General features: G+C 44.5%; 1 protein-coding gene across 1 annotated transcript in view; it reads left to right on the plus strand.

The window, feature by feature from the left end:
• frem2a (FRAS1 related extracellular matrix 2a) overlaps positions 1–18,076 on the plus strand; it is a 301,376-nt gene that overhangs the window by 160,543 nt on the left and 122,757 nt on the right.

The raw sequence follows: 18,076 nt of genomic DNA on the forward strand, positions 1-18,076 counted from the left end.
TTAAAACTGCACTCCAATCATCTACGTATCCCAGTGACAGATATCTGAAGCTTTTGTACAACAACCATTTCCACATAAATTCAGCATTATTTTATCATAAAAGACAGAGGAAGCAATTAGAGCACTACAGCTACACGAGCTGCGAGCTGATGTGTTCACTGCGCGTCGGTCATTTCAAAGCGTCAGCGAGTATCGCCTCGTTTCTGCTGAAAACGGCCTCGTTTCTGCTCATAACTGACTTTAGAATGATTTAAGAGGTTTTACCTTGTCATCTGATGGTTAATAATCCCATTAATCCATTTGATCGCTTTGGGTGAAGAGACGCTGTCTCAGACTAGCTGCTGAGCTCCAAAATGACGTATGCGCAGTAGAGACCGGGCGGACCAATTTTTAGGGGTGGACCATTCGGTCTGCGACACCGGGGTTCCAGTTAGCACTTAGCTTAGCAATCGGTTTAGCTCAGTTTAGCCAAGAACTCAAAGGGCTGGTTGCTGGTCCACATCACAGCTCTCCTTGTGACAGCAGCCACTCGTTGTAGCCTTTCTGTCTGACTCCATGATCACAGAAGAGCTTCCTCAGTGAGACTGGCCAATGTCCCACACATAGCATCTTAACTTCGCAAACTCCAGATGGGCTGCCATGTACCTTTTACTAAGGAGTGGCTTCCGTCTGGCCACTCTACCATACAGGCCTGATTGCTAGATTGCTGCAGAGATGGTTGTCCTTCTGGAAGGTTCTCCTCTCTCCACAGAGGAATGCTGAAGCTGTGACAGAGTAACCATTGGATTCTTGGTCACCTCCCTGATGAAGGCCCTTCTCCCCGATTGCTCATTTTCATTTCATTTTCATTTTCATTTTTTTTTTTTATTTAAAAGGGACAACACATATTAATAAACACATAAAGTGTAAATATGTCAGATTATAGGTGTGGGCTAATTTCCATCTGTAGTCCCTGACAGAGTATAAGAATTAAACAATTTACAGAAAAAAAACACACAAACATCACAGGAGCTTACAATACAACAGAATTCATTACATAGGGGTCACCAACTACTACAACAAGACACTGACTAGACAAAAGACAGGAAACAAAAGGACACTGACATGATCTGAACTAGAAGGTTAGCTTACACAAATTCAGTCAAAGGAGGACACACAGTTAAAAAACAAAAAAACTACATATACAATTCAATTAGAATAAGTTAATTAAAATTGCAAGTCTAATTTCATACATTTATATATTTTAAAAACCATAACTTTAAGAACAATAATTTATAAAGTGCTGTAGTACATTGCACATTGCCTACAGTTCTTCTTAGTTTCTACAATTGAGTTCATAATGCTCACATTTTTTATTTGATTTGAGCCACTACTTTAAGTGACTCTTGAAGGCTTTAAAGCTTGGAGCCTCTCTCACTGTATTTGGCAAAGCGTTCCATTGGAGAATGCCTTTTGTAGGACAGAGCATTTTGTGCAAAAGGTGTTTTTCGCACAGACACTTCACAGACCCCTCTACTCATAGCCCTGGTGACCCTCGGACCAACTGTTCTATATTTAATATAATTTGCAAGAGGTGAAAGAGCCAACCCATGTAAAATTTTATATATTAGACAACCATTTTTAAATTTTATAAAATTTTAAAAACTAAATAAGTTATACTTTGTTAAAATTTGCAGTGGTGATATGAAAATGGTCTTTTATCTAAAAATTTCAGTGCTGTTTTATAAATCCTTTCAATCGGTTTTAAAATTGCCACACCTGTGAGAGACCAGCTGGTTATGCAGTAACCTACATGAGAAAAAATCATACAGTGCAAGAACATCATAGCCGCTTGATCTGTCATTGACCTCCTTATTTGGTTGAAGTTAAACACATTGTATTTGATTATTTTAGTTATCATTTTAATATGATTATTAAAGGAGAGTGTTGAGTCCAGCAACAGTCCCAAATATTTGAATTCTGTAACTAACTGCAGTTCGTCATCTCCAATGTACACATTGGAGCGCTCAATATTGGAAGCCTTTTTTGAAAAATACATACAGACAGTTTTCTGTATGTTTAATTACAGACATGATCCATTAAGCCAATTTCAAATTGGCTTAACAGATCATGGCTTAACGGATTGGCTTAAGATCACCTGCCTCAAAGGAGATTTTTTTAATGAAAGACGTGCGGGCGGATTGCAGCGTCGGCTCGCAGCCGCCGCGACGCTCCTCCACAGGAAAAACACCTCTGTTGGAAGCCTTAAGGACAAGTTGGAACATGTCCAGCTGTTAAACAATTTCTCATATACTCACTCCACTGAAAGCCATCAAAAGCCGCCTGGATTTTACAAATGGTTATCAACACGGAGGTGTTTTTCCTGTGCCGCCGCACCGCGCCGGCTGCGTCCCGACGCGCGGACCCGTCCGCACGTCTTTCATTAAAAAAATTTCCTTTAACAGTGGAATATCCGGATAAAATGCTGAAACCGACTTCTTCTGAAACTTCTCTGTTCTCTCACGACGTCCTGGATCAATAGAGCCTGAAATGTGGAGGTTTTCAGCTTGAAACAGGCTGACGACAGCGCCTGAGAGCGCTGCGCGACGTCCCGCACAGTGGGAAGTCCTTAAAGCGACAGTATCACCTCAAAATCTCTCATCAGCCGTTAAAATTTTCACCGAAAACCAGCTTAATTTTTCGAACCATGTCCACTTCGATGTGCCTCACAGGTTTAGAAAAAATTTTGATCAAACAAAGCGCCAGTCTCTCAGCAACTTCTCAGACAAAGGAATTCCGACGAGGGGCTGGACGACTCCTCCCACAAGGAGTGCTCACAGGCGAATGACGTCACCGACAGGCGTGGAAAAACTCACGCATGCGCACGAGGGTTCAAGCATGTCTGACGTAAAAACATATGAATGAAATCCATATAGTTTTTGAAAAAAATAAAAAGGACCTATACTTTATTGACAGACCTCGTATGTCTTGTAAATTACTTCAGAGGTGTTGTCAGGTTACAAAAACAGCGTTTTCAGTTTTAGAAGTGTTTATTTCTCACTAGCATTTACACAATATACCAGAAATGAAGCTGTTAAGTAGCTACACCAGGAAGTGACGCCACCATGCTAACCTCAAACAAAATGTCTTGTAAATAAGTTCAGAGGTGTTATTAGGTTCCAATAACAGTGTTTTCAGTTTTAGAAGTGTTTATTTTTCACTAGCTTTTGCATAATATATAAGAAACATGTACTGTATATAAACACACCAAACGAAGCGGTTTTGAAGAGACCAGCAACAATGTCACGGTGCAACTCTACCCTGATTGACTGTCACCTGTATCACTCAAAAATGAAATGGATCAGATTGAAACAGAATGTGACTTTTTATGCCCCGCGCGGTGGGGCATATAGCATCCGGGTTGTCCGTCCGCCATCCTTCCGTCTGTCCATCTGTCCGTCTGTTCGTCCGTCCATCTGTCTGTCCATCCGTCTGTCCGTCTGTCCGGCTGCAATTCCTTCGCCTTGGAGGATTACTATGCATGGGTTTGAAGGCCAGTGACCTTGACCTACTTTTGAAGGTCACCAGTGGTCACAACTGTCAAATCCTTCGCCGCAACGTAGCTCGGCACCTATTGCTCGCAGAAACTTCATATTTGGTGGGTACGTGCCTTGGAGGAGTACTTTGCATGGGTTTGAAGGCCAGTGACCTTGACCTACTTTTCAAGGTCAACAATGGTCACAACTGTCATATCCTTTGCTGCAACGTAGCTCGGCACCTTTTCCTCACAGAAGCTTCATATTTGGTGGGTATTTGTCTTGGAGGAGTACTTCGCATGTTTTCGAAGGCCGGGGACCTTGACCTACTTTTCAAGGTCACCAGTGGTCACAACTGTCAAATCCTTCGCTACAACATTGCTTGGCATCCATTGCTCGCAGAAACTTCATATTTGGTGGGTACATGCTTTGGAGGAGTACTTCGCATGGGTTTGAAGGCCGGTGACCTTGACCTACTTTTCAAGGTCACCCATGGTCACAACTGTCAAATCCTTCGCCTGAAATTTGTTTGCCGCAATGTACCTCGGCACCTATTGCTTGCAAAAACTTCATAATTGGTGGGTACATGCATTGGAGGAGTACTTCGCATGGGATTGAAGGCCGATGACCTTGACCTACTTTTAAAAAATTACCAATAGTTGCTGTTGTGTGTTGGGGGGTGTGGCTGGATGTTTTGGTGTTCTTTTCTTTTCTTTGCTCCTCAGGTGGCATGGAAACTGATTTGTCTGTGGAGAAGGTGCTGGCTGAAGAATCCTCACCCTCATCAACATCATGTGAAGCACCTGTGACTGGTGCTCACATGCAACCTTAAAGACTTTCAGCTGAAGCAGATAATTGGATGGCGTTCTGCTTTTAATGCATGTGTGATTCAAGCAGAACTGCCGGGAACTCGACCTTGTGATGTTCGTTTGTGAGACGCTGAGGACCGCACCTGGGTTTTGACACATCGAGCCCGTGAAGCAAGGAAGGGTGAGGACACATGCTGTCAGCACACATTAAAGGTAATTAAGTATTTGACTAATTGTTGATAGTAACTTGGTGTTTTGTTACATAGTATACTTGAATTGTGATGAGAATTGTGCAGCTTGCTTCTCACTGCTGTGGCGTGCGGGATAAGTGATCCTCCACTTGTTGTGAGAAGCTGCTCATTTGCATAAAGATAAAAAGTACAGACCTGAATGTGTTGCTGATAGCGTGTGTCTTTTGAAAGATATTGTTGTAACTGCTGACTTACCTCACATCTTCTTTGCTTCACAGAGAGTCAGTTTGTGGTGTCCACCTGGGGGGTGTTTGTCTGGTGGTAGTGGGTCCAGGAGCGCCGGACTTCTCTCCTTGCGGGCGCTGGAGAGCGTGCCAGCAGTCACTCCTCCAGAAGGACGTTGGTTTTGGTTTTGTACATTTTATTTAGGCACAGGTGAAAAATAAATTGTTTTTGTTGTTGGAACCGCTTTCTGGTTATTTTTAGCGCTGGGTTCTGTCTGACGCAGGTTCGCTCCTCAATCCGCGTCGACACATAACAGTAGTTCCCGGCCATTCCATAATGGACCCAGCGGCAGAAGCGGTTCCTTTTGCCGAAAAAGTTCAAGAACACTTGGAGAAAATATGGGAGCAATTACAGCATCTCGCGAACCAAATTAAACAAACAGACGCCCATGTTACAGAGCTTGCAGTGCAAGCCGTTCTGCTTCCTGCTGCTCCAGCTGCGGCACTATCGATACCGGTGCCGATAACTCCGTCACCCACAGGTTGGAATGCCGCAGTTTTACGAGGCGTATTTGTAGATGGGTTGGGTGAGTCATTGAAAGACGAGCTGGTAGTCCGTGACGAGCCAAACGAATTAGATGAGCTAATATCGTTGGTGATCCGTCTAGATGATCGGATGAAGGAGCGTGGACGCAGGAGAGGACGTCGTCAGAGCGGGTTTTTTCGTCTCGGGGCTTTCCCCGACACAGATCTGGGCCGCCTCTTCTTTGCCCCACTGAGGCTCCTCCGACGGGACCTCTGGCTCCTCCTGTTGACGAGCCCATGCAGCTCGGACGAGCAGAGATTACTGTATTGCCCCGACACGTAAACGTCAAGAGAAATAATGGTGACGTGTCTCCAAGTGTTCCGGGACAGGCAACATAACACACATAAAAAAAAAAAAAAAAAAAATCTAGCACGGGTAAATGTTTTTTCCTTAAATAGGGGTTATAATTGTATGGGGAGTCAGAGGCGTATCTGGTGGCGTGACTGTTAGGCGGTTGGAAGTCCGCCTGAGCTCACGTCATTATTAATTTTTTATGTGTTTTTAGGTATTTTCTGTTTGGGTTGTTGGGTCGTTTTATTTTGTTGGTTTTTATTTCTCTACATCCCTAACCCCAACCTCACTTGCCCCAAGACCGTTTGTCTTGTGGGTGGTGGGGTGGTGCAGGTTGGTCACGCTGAGCATTCTCAGAAGACCTCTGCACCTAGGGGGGGGGGTGTTAGAGGCGTTTTTTTTGGTTTGGTTAGGGCCCGGTTCCACTCCAGCCTCGGTGAGCCTTGGTTCCGTTCGTCATTGGTGTTGCCGGGGTGTGGTGCAGCGGAGACTTACCTCAGTCGGAGGGGTGGGCCGATCTGTTGCCGTTCGCCATTTCGGTAGTTCCACCCCTCCCGAGGGGCTGGGGTATGGTCGAGTTGGGGCACCGGACGTATTTCCGGTTCTCTGCTGCGCCTTGGGGTTGGAGCTGGGTTAGTTTTTTTTTCTGTTCCCTTCTCCGGCTTGATATTTTGAGCCGTTCGCCAAAATTGAGCCGCCGAAGGCTCTGGGAGGGACCTGGGGTCTTTCGAGGTGCCGGGGAGGGTAACAGGGTTTACAGTCGTTTTATATCCCCCCGGGGTTGTTTTTGGTAGTCCTCCGGGGTTGATGTTTGATTTTGTTCTGTTTCCTTCCGGGTTCCACCTCCAGGGTTGATGGGACGGTCCTCTGGGGGGGAATTGGCTTGGGGCCAACTGGCCAAGTGTGACCGGGTCTGGGGTTCCGGGGTTGTGGGGAGGGTACCTCCTGGGGTTGATGGTACGGTCCCCTGGGGGGCGCCGTTTTGCTCCATGTATACCTGTGGACCTGTGTGGGTTCATGGTTCTGGCTGTTCCTCCTGGAACTGGCGATGAAGGCCTTCTGGGGGGGGTTGGACTCTGCAGGTCATTCTGGGGGGGTTGTTTGTTATTTTTCTTTTATGCATTTCTGTTTGTATTGTGTTTGTGGGGCTGTGTTGGGTTTTGGCATTTGGGAGTTTTTCTTTTCTTCCCGGGGTTTGATGGGACGGTCCCCTGGGGAGGTTTTGGGTGGGTTTTATGGTTTTTTCTGTGTGTTGGAGTGTATTGGGGTATGTTTTGGGGCTTTTGTTGATTCCAGCCGGCCTTCCAGCTGCGGTGCCTGTCCTGCTGTCTGTGGTGGACCTTGGGAGCGTGGTGCGGTCTACTTCCTGACGTGGACCCCGGAGGGAGGTGCTGTTCTCGGGCCTGGTCTGTTCGGTCGCCGGGAGGCTTCCCGTTGATGGGGGGGTACTGTTGTGTGTTGGGGGGTGTGGCTGGATGTTTTGGTGTTCTTTTCTTTTCTTTGCTCCTCAGGTGGCATGGAAACTGATTTGTCTGTGGAGAAGGTGCTGGCTGAAGAATCCTCACCCTCATCAACATCATGTGAAGCACCTGTGACTGGTGCTCACATACAACCTTAAAGACTTTCAGCTGAAGCAGATAATTGGATGGCGTTCTGCTTTTAAGGCATGTGTGATTCAAGCAGAACTGCCGGGAACTCGACCTTGTGATGTTCGTTTGTGAGACGCTGAGGACTGCACCTGGGTTTGACACATCGAGCCCGTGAAGCAAGGAAGGGTGAGGACACATGCTGTCAGCACACATTAAAGGTAATTAAGTATTTGACTAATTGTTGATAGTAACTTGTTTTGTTACATAGTATACTTGAATTGTGATGAGAATTGTGCAGCTTGCTTCTCACTGCTGTGGCGTGCGGGATAAGTGATCCTCCACTTGTTGCAACTCTACCCTGATTGACTGTCACCTGTATCACTCAAAAATGAAATGGATCAGATTGAAACAGAATGTGACTTTTTATGCCCCGCGCGGTGGGGCATATAGCATCCGGGTTGTCCGTCCGCCATCCTTCCGTCTGTCCATCTGTCCGTCTGTTCGTCCGTCCATCTGTCTGTCCATCCGTCTGTCCGTCTGTCCGGCTGCAATTCCTTCGCCTTGGAGGATTACTATGCATGGGTTTGAAGGCCAGTGACCTTGACCTACTTTTGAAGGTCACCAGTGGTCACAACTGTCAAATCCTTCGCCGCAACGTAGCTCGGCACCTATTGCTCGCAGAAACTTCATATTTGGTGGGTACGTGCCTTGGAGGAGTACTTTGCATGGGTTTGAAGGCCAGTGACCTTGACCTACTTTTCAAGGTCAACAATGGTCACAACTGTCATATCCTTTGCTGCAACGTAGCTCGGCACCTTTTCCTCACAGAAGCTTCATATTTGGTGGGTATTTGTCTTGGAGGAGTACTTCGCATGTTTTCGAAGGCCGGGGACCTTGACCTACTTTTCAAGGTCACCAGTGGTCACAACTGTCAAATCCTTCGCTACAACATTGCTTGGCATCCATTGCTCGCAGAAACTTCATATTTGGTGGGTACATGCTTTGGAGGAGTACTTCGCATGGGTTTGAAGGCCGGTGACCTTGACCTACTTTTCAAGGTCACCCATGGTCACAACTGTCAAATCCTTCGCCTGAAATTTGTTTGCCGCAATGTACCTCGGCACCTATTGCTTGCAAAAACTTCATAATTGGTGGGTACATGCATTGGAGGAGTACTTCGCATGGGATTGAAGGCCGATGACCTTGACCTACTTTTAAAAAATTACCAATAGTTGCTGTTGTGTGTTGGGGGGTGTGGCTGGATGTTTTGGTGTTCTTTTCTTTTCTTTGCTCCTCAGGTGGCATGGAAACTGATTTGTCTGTGGAGAAGGTGCTGGCTGAAGAATCCTCACCCTCATCAACATCATGTGAAGCACCTGTGACTGGTGCTCACATGCAACCTTAAAGACTTTCAGCTGAAGCAGATAATTGGATGGCGTTCTGCTTTTAATGCATGTGTGATTCAAGCAGAACTGCCGGGAACTCGACCTTGTGATGTTCGTTTGTGAGACGCTGAGGACCGCACCTGGGTTTTGACACATCGAGCCCGTGAAGCAAGGAAGGGTGAGGACACATGCTGTCAGCACACATTAAAGGTAATTAGTATTTGACTAATTGTTGATAGTAACTTGGTGTTTTGTTACATAGTATACTTGAATTGTGATGAGAATTGTGCAGCTTGCTTCTCACTGCTGTGGCGTGCGGGATAAGTGATCCTCCACTTGTTGTGAGAAGCTGCTCATTTGCATAAAGATAAAAAGTACAGACCTGAATGTGTTGCTGATAGCGTGTGTCTTTTGAAAGATATTGTTGTAACTGCTGACTTACCTCACATCTTCTTTGCTTCACAGAGAGTCAGTTTGTGGTGTCCACCTGGGGGGTGTTTGTCTGGTGGTAGTGGGTCCAGGAGCGCCGGACTTCTCTCCTTGCGGGCGCTGGAGAGCGTGCCAGCAGTCACTCCTCCAGAAGGACGTTGGTTTTGGTTTTGTACATTTTATTTAGGCACAGGTGAAAAATAAATTGTTTTTGTTGTTGGAACCGCTTTCTGGTTATTTTTAGCGCTGGGTTCTGTCTGACGCAGGTTCGCTCCTCAATCCGCGTCGACACATAACAGTAGTTCCCGGCCATTCCATAATGGACCCAGCGGCAGAAGCGGTTCCTTTTGCCGAAAAAGTTCAAGAACACTTGGAGAAAATATGGGAGCAATTACAGCATCTCGCGAACCAAATTAAACAAACAGACGCCCATGTTACAGAGCTTGCAGTGCAAGCCGTTCTGCTTCCTGCTGCTCCAGCTGCGGCACTATCGATACCGGTGCCGATAACTCCGTCACCCACAGGTTGGAATGCCGCAGTTTTACGAGGCGTATTTGTAGATGGGTTGGGTGAGTCATTGAAAGACGAGCTGGTAGTCCGTGACGAGCCAAACGAATTAGATGAGCTAATATCGTTGGTGATCCGTCTAGATGATCGGATGAAGGAGCGTGGACGCAGGAGAGGACGTCGTCAGAGCGGGTTTTTTCGTCTCGGGGCTTTCCCCGACACAGATCTGGGCCGCCTCTTCTTTGCCCCACTGAGGCTCCTCCGACGGGACCTCTGGCTCCTCCTGTTGACGAGCCCATGCAGCTCGGACGAGCAGAGATTACTGTATTGCCCCGACACGTAAACGTCAAGAGAAATAATGGTGACGTGTCTCCAAGTGTTCCGGGACAGGCAACATAACACACATAAAAAAAAAAAAAAAAAAAATCTAGCACGGGTAAATGTTTTTTCCTTAAATAGGGGTTATAATTGTATGGGGAGTCAGAGGCGTATCTGGTGGCGTGACTGTTAGGCGGTTGGAAGTCCGCCTGAGCTCACGTCATTATTAATTTTTTATGTGTTTTTAGGTATTTTCTGTTTGGGTTGTTGGGTCGTTTTATTTTGTTGGTTTTTATTTCTCTACATCCCTAACCCCAACCTCACTTGCCCCAAGACCGTTTGTCTTGTGGGTGGTGGGGTGGTGCAGGTTGGTCACGCTGAGCATTCTCAGAAGACCTCTGCACCTAGGGGGGGGGGTGTTAGAGGCGTTTTTTTGGTTTGGTTAGGGCCCGGTTCCACTCCAGCCTCGGTGAGCCTTGGTTCCGTTCGTCATTGGTGTTGCCGGGGTGTGGTGCAGCGGAGACTTACCTCAGTCGGAGGGGTGGGCCGATCTGTTGCCGTTCGCCATTTCGGTAGTTCCACCCCTCCCGAGGGGCTGGGGTATGGTCGAGTTGGGGCACCGGACGTATTTCCGGTTCTCTGCTGCGCCTTGGGGTTGGAGCTGGGTTAGTTTTTTTTTTCTGTTCCCTTCTCCGGCTTGATATTTTGAGCCGTTCGCCAAAATTGAGCCGCCGAAGGCTCTGGGAGGGACCTGGGGTCTTTCGAGGTGCCGGGGAGGGTAACAGGGTTTACAGTCGTTTTATATCCCCCCGGGGTTGTTTTTGGTAGTCCTCCGGGGTTGATGTTTGATTTTGTTCTGTTTCCTTCCGGGTTCCACCTCCAGGGTTGATGGGACGGTCCTCTGGGGGGGAATTGGCTTGGGGCCAACTGGCCAAGTGTGACCGGGTCTGGGGTTCCGGGGTTGTGGGGAGGGTACCTCCTGGGGTTGATGGTACGGTCCCCTGGGGGGCGCCGTTTTGCTCCATGTATACCTGTGGACCTGTGTGGGTTCATGGTTCTGGCTGTTCCTCCTGGAACTGGCGATGAAGGCCTTCTGGGGGGGGTTGGACTCTGCAGGTCATTCTGGGGGGGTTGTTTGTTATTTTTCTTTTATGCATTTCTGTTTGTATTGTGTTTGTGGGGCTGTGTTGGGTTTTGGCATTTGGGAGTTTTTCTTTTCTTCCCGGGGTTTGATGGGACGGTCCCCTGGGGAGGTTTTGGGTGGGTTTTATGTTTTTTTCTGTGTGTTGGAGTGTATTGGGGTATGTTTTGGGGCTTTTGTTGATTCCAGCCGGCCTTCCAGCTGCGGTGCCTGTCCTGCTGTCTGTGGTGGACCTTGGGAGCGTGGTGCGGTCTACTTCCTGACGTGGACCCCGGAGGGAGGTGCTGTTCTCGGGCCTGGTCTGTTCGGTCGCCGGGAGGCTTCCCGTTGATGGGGGGGGTACTGTTGTGTGTTGGGGGGTGTGGCTGGATGTTTTGGTGTTCTTTTCTTTTCTTTGCTCCTCAGGTGGCATGGAAACTGATTTGTCTGTGGAGAAGGTGCTGGCTGAAGAATCCTCACCCTCATCAACATCATGTGAAGCACCTGTGACTGGTGCTCACATACAACCTTAAAGACTTTCAGCTGAAGCAGATAATTGGATGGCGTTCTGCTTTTAAGGCATGTGTGATTCAAGCAGAACTGCCGGGAACTCGACCTTGTGATGTTCGTTTGTGAGACGCTGAGGACTGCACCTGGGTTTGACACATCGAGCCCGTGAAGCAAGGAAGGGTGAGGACACATGCTGTCAGCACACATTAAAGGTAATTAAGTATTTGACTAATTGTTGATAGTAACTTGTTTTGTTACATAGTATACTTGAATTGTGATGAGAATTGTGCAGCTTGCTTCTCACTGCTGTGGCGTGCGGGATAAGTGATCCTCCACTTGTTGTGAGAAGCTGCTCATTTGCATAAAGATAAAAAGTACAGACCTGAATGTGTTGCTGATAGCGTGTGTCTTTTGAAAGATATTGTTGTAACTGCTGACTTACCTCACATCTTCTTTGCTTCACAGAGAGTCAGTTTGTCGTGTCCACCTGGGGGTTGTTTGTCTGGTGGTAGTGGGTCCAGGAGTGCCGGACTTCTCTCCTTGCGGGTGCTGGAGAGCGTGCCAGCAGTCACTCCTCCAGAAGGACGTTGGTTTTGGTTTTGTACATTTTATTTAGGCACAGGTGAAAAATAAATTGTTTTTGTTGTTGGAACCGCTTTCTGGTTATTTTTAGCGCTGGGTTCTGTCTGACGCAGGTTCACTCCTCAATCCGCGTCGACACATAACAAGTTGCATTTGTTCGAAGGCTACCGACTTTTTTGGTCACTGTTGGCCACGTCCTCTAAATAAATATAATGTCAATCTCCAATTTTTCCGCTGTGTATCCCAGTTTACATCAAACACATGAGGGTTCAGCCAAATACCTACCCCACACATGTACATATTACTGCACTTTACATGGAAAATAGTACTGCGCGCGGGTAATTTTGTGACGAATGTCTCTAGTTAACCTCTTAAATATATCAAGGTTAGCCATCTTTGAATTTGTCCAAGGTATGTCTCCCAAGAATGTTCCCTGTGAATTTCAAGAGTCTAGCAGTAATAGGACTGGACTTATGCTGAGACATACAGATGGACGGCTGGTTGGACAGATGGACTAAAAGGCTTCGTAACACCTGATGGCCATATCTGATGGCCTCAAGTAAAAATATATTGCACCCAGGTTTGACTCGGATTGGGCAGATGTCCGTTAAAGTGGTCATGACAGTCTGAATGTTAATTCCCTTATCTGATCCTGTATGATAATGCCAGTGATTTTTTTTTTTTTTTTTTTTTTTTACACAGAACACTAGAAGTGAGATAATTCACACAGCCATCTGCATTTTCACAAGTCAAAATCAGCACAGTAAGCTCAGTACTGCCACACTTTCTCAGCTGTGTGGAGCCTTAATTCTTATTTCAGTTCACCAGCTCACAAAGAATATTCATTATTTTCGTATGTGTGTGTAACATGCAGAGGCGATTTTAGACTTCCAGTTTTAGGGGTGCTTAGCACATTTTTAAAATTTTTAAAATCTAGATGTCCAGAAATACAATTTCCCATGATTTCAGAGTGAAAACATTGCTGGTAAAAGCTGCATTCATTGTCAAAATGGGTAAAAAAAACAAAAAAAAAATGCATATTAGCAATGGATAACGGTCCATACATAAAATTCCTGCACTGTGCTGCAGTTTATATAACAAATAATTTAATCTCCTAATGTGGTGATGGCAAATAGTAATTGCAACTTAGGAGCAGGTCTGAAATATTCAGACGCTGAGTAAAGTATATTATCCTTGTTTTTATGTCTTATGAGCCTATAGTTATTGAAGGCTTTTTTATTTCATCTTAACAGATTATTATGTCATAGTCCTTAGTAGAAAACGCTCACCCTGGTATCACTTTTCAATTACATTTAGACAGTTTTAGGCATTACTTAGATTGTGTTTTAGTTTTGGCTATTCATTTATTTATTCTACAAACTGATGTCTTGGTTTTTCTGGCAGCACGCACATCCACATTGTAAGTCATAAAAATACAGTAGTTGCAGTTGTTATGATCAGTGAGGTTTAGTGCCGTGTGCAGGAGGACCTGGTTTAGCACAGGTACAGCAGCACTCCACTATAAGGCTGGATGGAGAACACAGATGGTACACTGCACAGAAATGGGTTCAGGATAAGAAATATATCAATATGAATTATTTATTGAATTAACAGCAAAGCATAGAAAGGACAGACAAGATCTAATGAAGTTCTTAAAAGTAAGAAAAATAAAAATGTGTGACTTAAAAGTCAGAATTCATACCAAAACACCAGTAACACAAGTAAGACACCTCCACAGTCTGATACACATATTCAATTTACCCTTAGCTTCACTTTCCATCCTTTGCTATTCTCAATGTCCATATCTACTATCACATAAGGTCTACAGAGTGCACAAACCTCACCTGCAGGCTTGGTTTGTTTTTGAAATAAATGCTCTGATATCCATCACTGCACTGCAGGCTTGGTTTGCCACTTACTGCCAACAAATAAAAATATAAAATGAGTTTTATGATTTCTGCCTTTTTAGCAGGAATTTAAATTATTCACTTCTTATCATGCTGTGCATTAAACTTTGTGGTAAAGTTTACTGTTTTAATTCTGAAATGCTTAGTTAAGGACCTTAACTAAGCATTTAGGGTCAGATCTGTGTACATGGTATTTGATGTAGGAGAGTGATTTGTTAATGGAAGCTACACAAATTGAAGGGGGAGCACCATTTAGTAGCTGACAAGAGGATTTAGTTGAAAAAAAAAACAACACCAAATCAATCTTACAATTGACCACGCACAGCGTGCACTAATTTGTAGAGCAATATACTGTGTTTAGTGATAGGTAGCCAGGTGAGTAAAAAAAGTACGTTTCAGAAAGTTGCACTTGCTCTTCACATTCAGAGACATAAACTGTGAATAAATACCTCGCAAATGTGACAGTCGCCTGGCAATCACTTGACAGCGCGGCTGGGCGAGGTTACCACCATCAGCGCTCACAGGACAGCACCTCTGCTAAATGAGCGCCACCTGCAGCAGCACCACGCCAAACAAACACATGCCAGAGCAGAGAGAGAGATGAATGTAGGCGTGCTTCGTGGATTGAACCAAGAAGGGGAGATGATCAAATTACTGTGTTCTTGTAATACATATTTTGGCATAATGCTTGAAAATAGTAGTATAGAAGCACATATATATATTTTTAGGGGTGCTTAAAATATATTTAAGGGTGCTTGAGCACCCCTAAAAATAGGCTAACTCTGCCCCTGGTAACATGTGATACTGGATCATGTTAAACCTCACCACTGTCAGCAGCATACACAAGCTGGCACAGATCAGGGAGTGACAGTTTGCTTCGACTGAGTAATACTGTCCACAGGTATCTGCTGAGGTGGAGGTAGGTAGGGCAGATTAAATGCTAAACAGGGAGCAGCACTGTGAGTGTGGAGATGTCTGCATCAGACAGTGAATTTGCAGTGTTTCTGGCAGCACAGTGTGAGCTCAGTGACTCACAAACAGCTCTGTGGCAAAGCAGTGGATAAATCAAATCAAATCAATTTTATTTATATAGCGCCAAATCACAACAAACAGTTGCCCCAAGGCACTTTATATTGTAAGGCAAGGCCATACAATAATTACATAAAAAACCCCAACGGTCAAAATGACCCCCTGTGAGCAAGCACTTGGCAACAGTGGGAAGGAAAAACTCCCTTTTAACAGGAAGAAACCTCCAGCAGAACCAGGCTCAGGGAGGGGCAGTCCTTTGCTGGGACTGGTTGGGGCTGAGGGAGAGAACCAGGAAAAAGACATGCTGTGGAGGGGAGCAGAGATCAATCACTAATGATTAAATGCAGAGTGGTGCATACAGAGCAAAAAGAGAAAGAAACACTCAGTGCATCATGGGAACCCCCCGGCAGTCTAAGTCTATAGCAGTATAACTAAGGGATGGTTCAGGGTCACCTGATCCAGCCCTAACTATAAGCTTTAGCAAAAAGGAAAGTTTTAAGCCTAATCTTAAAAGTAGAGAGGGTGTCTGTCTCCCTGATCTGAATTGGGAGCTGGTTCCACAGGAGAGGAGCCTGAAAGCTGAAGGCTCTGCCTCCCATTCTACTCTTACAAACCCTAGGAACTACAAGTAAGCCTGCAGTCTGAGAGCGAAGCACTCTATTGGGGTGATATGGTACTATGAGGTCCCTAAGATAATATGGGACCTGATTATTCAAAACCTTATAAGTAAGAAGAAGAATTTTAAATTCTATTCTAGAATTAACAGGAAGCTAATGAAGAGAGGCCAATATAGGTGAGATATGCTCTCTCCGTCTAGTCCCTGTTAGTACTCTAGCTGCAGCATTTTGAATTAACTGAAGGCTTTTCAGGGAACTTTTAGGACAACCTGATAATAATGAATTACAATAGTCCAGCCTAGAGGAAATAAATGCATGAATTAGTTTTTCAGCATCACTCTGAGACAAGACCTTTCTAATTTTAGAGATATTGCGTAAATGCAAAAAAGCAGTCCTACATATTTGTTTAATATGCACATTGAATGACATATCCTGATCAAAAATGACTCCAACATTTCTCACAGTATTACTAGAGGTCAGGGTAATGCCATCCAGAGTAAGGATCTGGTTAGACACCATGTTTCTAAGATTTGTGGGGCCAAGTACAATAACTTCAGTTTTATCTGAGTTTAAAAGCAGGCAAAGTTTGACAGCTTAAACAGTCACAGGGCAAGGGTTTGCTGGTTTCCTTGCTACACGCTGAGGAGCATGTCATGTGAATGCGGCTGCTTCAAGCAGCTTGCAAGCTCACTGCAATAACGGTGGGCCTCTGGAAAGCCTTTCAAAATAACCGCGCAATGTCTTCTGAAGTCAGTTTGACAATGTATATAAAAAGTTCTTGCTCTGAACTTTCATCTTTACCCATGCAATGAAACTGCCTGTGATGACATTTTCATGATTTTTGATGCAGTGGGTAATAATAACTATGGGAAGAAAGACAGTAAGGTCTACACCATTCTGGCATTTGACCCAAATGACATTGATCTTCACCAAAATGACTGACCTCTGGTTGCCGTTGCCAAGGCAATTCTGGAATTCACCAAAGGGGGTGTCATATTTGGTGAAAATCAGGTTAAAAACACCTTGAGGTTTGCCAACATTAATTATTTGTGAACAAGTTTGGGTTTGCCCTTTCATCGTATATGGTAGAAAACAAAACGATCTATGATGATTAGGCAAAGAAACAGGTAGATATGAGCTTCGCACTAATGGTTGACTTTTGGCAACTTTGACCTAGATGTGCAATTCTGTAACTCACCTCCATATGTATGGTAGGTTTGGTTCAAATTGGAGTGAAAAACTTAAATTTTGATTTCACCCATTGATCTTGACTCCACTGACTGTCTTTTGGTAAATGACCAGAACCTGTCTCCATATGTGTGCCAGGTTTGGTGGCTATCAGAATGAAGAATCAAAATTCTGACCAAACCGCCAATAAGCTGTACATTTACCTAATAAAAAAAGGGTAATTCCGGGGTCAACATTCATCCATATATCAAGTTTGATGGAAACCAGCCAAAGACAAACATTGCTCAAATTAGAGTATGTTGTCAGCACTAGTTGAGCATTTCATCATGTCAAGCAAGAGCACAGTTACTGAAGTTTAAAAAAATGCACATGAGACAGGTTTGACTGTCAATAACATTAATGTATTTTTTACACAAATCGTACGGTTGTTGAAGTGCTGTAATTAGAAGTTTACAAAGGCTGCATTATCAGTCTGATTTACATTCAATTGAAATGAAAATTGCATCACTTTTCTGCATGTCACAAATGCTGCCTACATTATTTCTTAACAATGACATGTTTATTTGTTAGTATCAATGCCTTACATCTGCATATGACATACAGCTGAATAAACAATCATCTCCACCATTCTGCTTCACTAAATAGAAATGTGAAAATTATTACTTCAGACACAATGAGACACAATAAGACAGAAATTGGCCTGGTACTGGTCATTTCATTATTTCTGAAATAATCCATCTTTTATTTAAAAAAAATGTTTTCTAAGGGCTCTTATTTACTAAAGTCTTGAAAGAGGTGAATTTAGGCATTTGTTTGGCAAACTGATAAGGGTCGGCAGGTGACCCACAAAATAGATACTACACAGCAAATCTGTTCTTGATGAATTTCCATTGTTAAAGCATGTCAGTGTAAAGTGTTAAGACACTTATTTTCAATCAACTTTACACCACATTGGTGTCACACCATAATAATCTTAAATCACATGGTGTTAATTCACCTCTTTACATGTGGTAAAGTCCACCCATGAGTGAGTGGGAAATGAGAATACTATCACTGGTTACATTATGCACTTACGTTATGGTCAGCAATCTTCCACCTACACAGCAAAAATAGATGTTCAGAATTAACACCCACGGTGTTATTTTTAATATAAAATGTCAGTATGTGCCCAAACTATGTTTTGTAAGTGTTGTAACTCTGTCACACTAGAGGCCAAATGAGCCCGAAACCCCTCCGAATGAAAATTCGACTTACATTCCAGAAGTGTCAAGGTGCATTT

This window comes from Thalassophryne amazonica, chromosome 9, assembly GCF_902500255.1.
Source record: "Thalassophryne amazonica chromosome 9, fThaAma1.1, whole genome shotgun sequence".
Lineage (NCBI taxonomy): Eukaryota > Metazoa > Chordata > Actinopteri > Batrachoidiformes > Batrachoididae > Thalassophryne > Thalassophryne amazonica.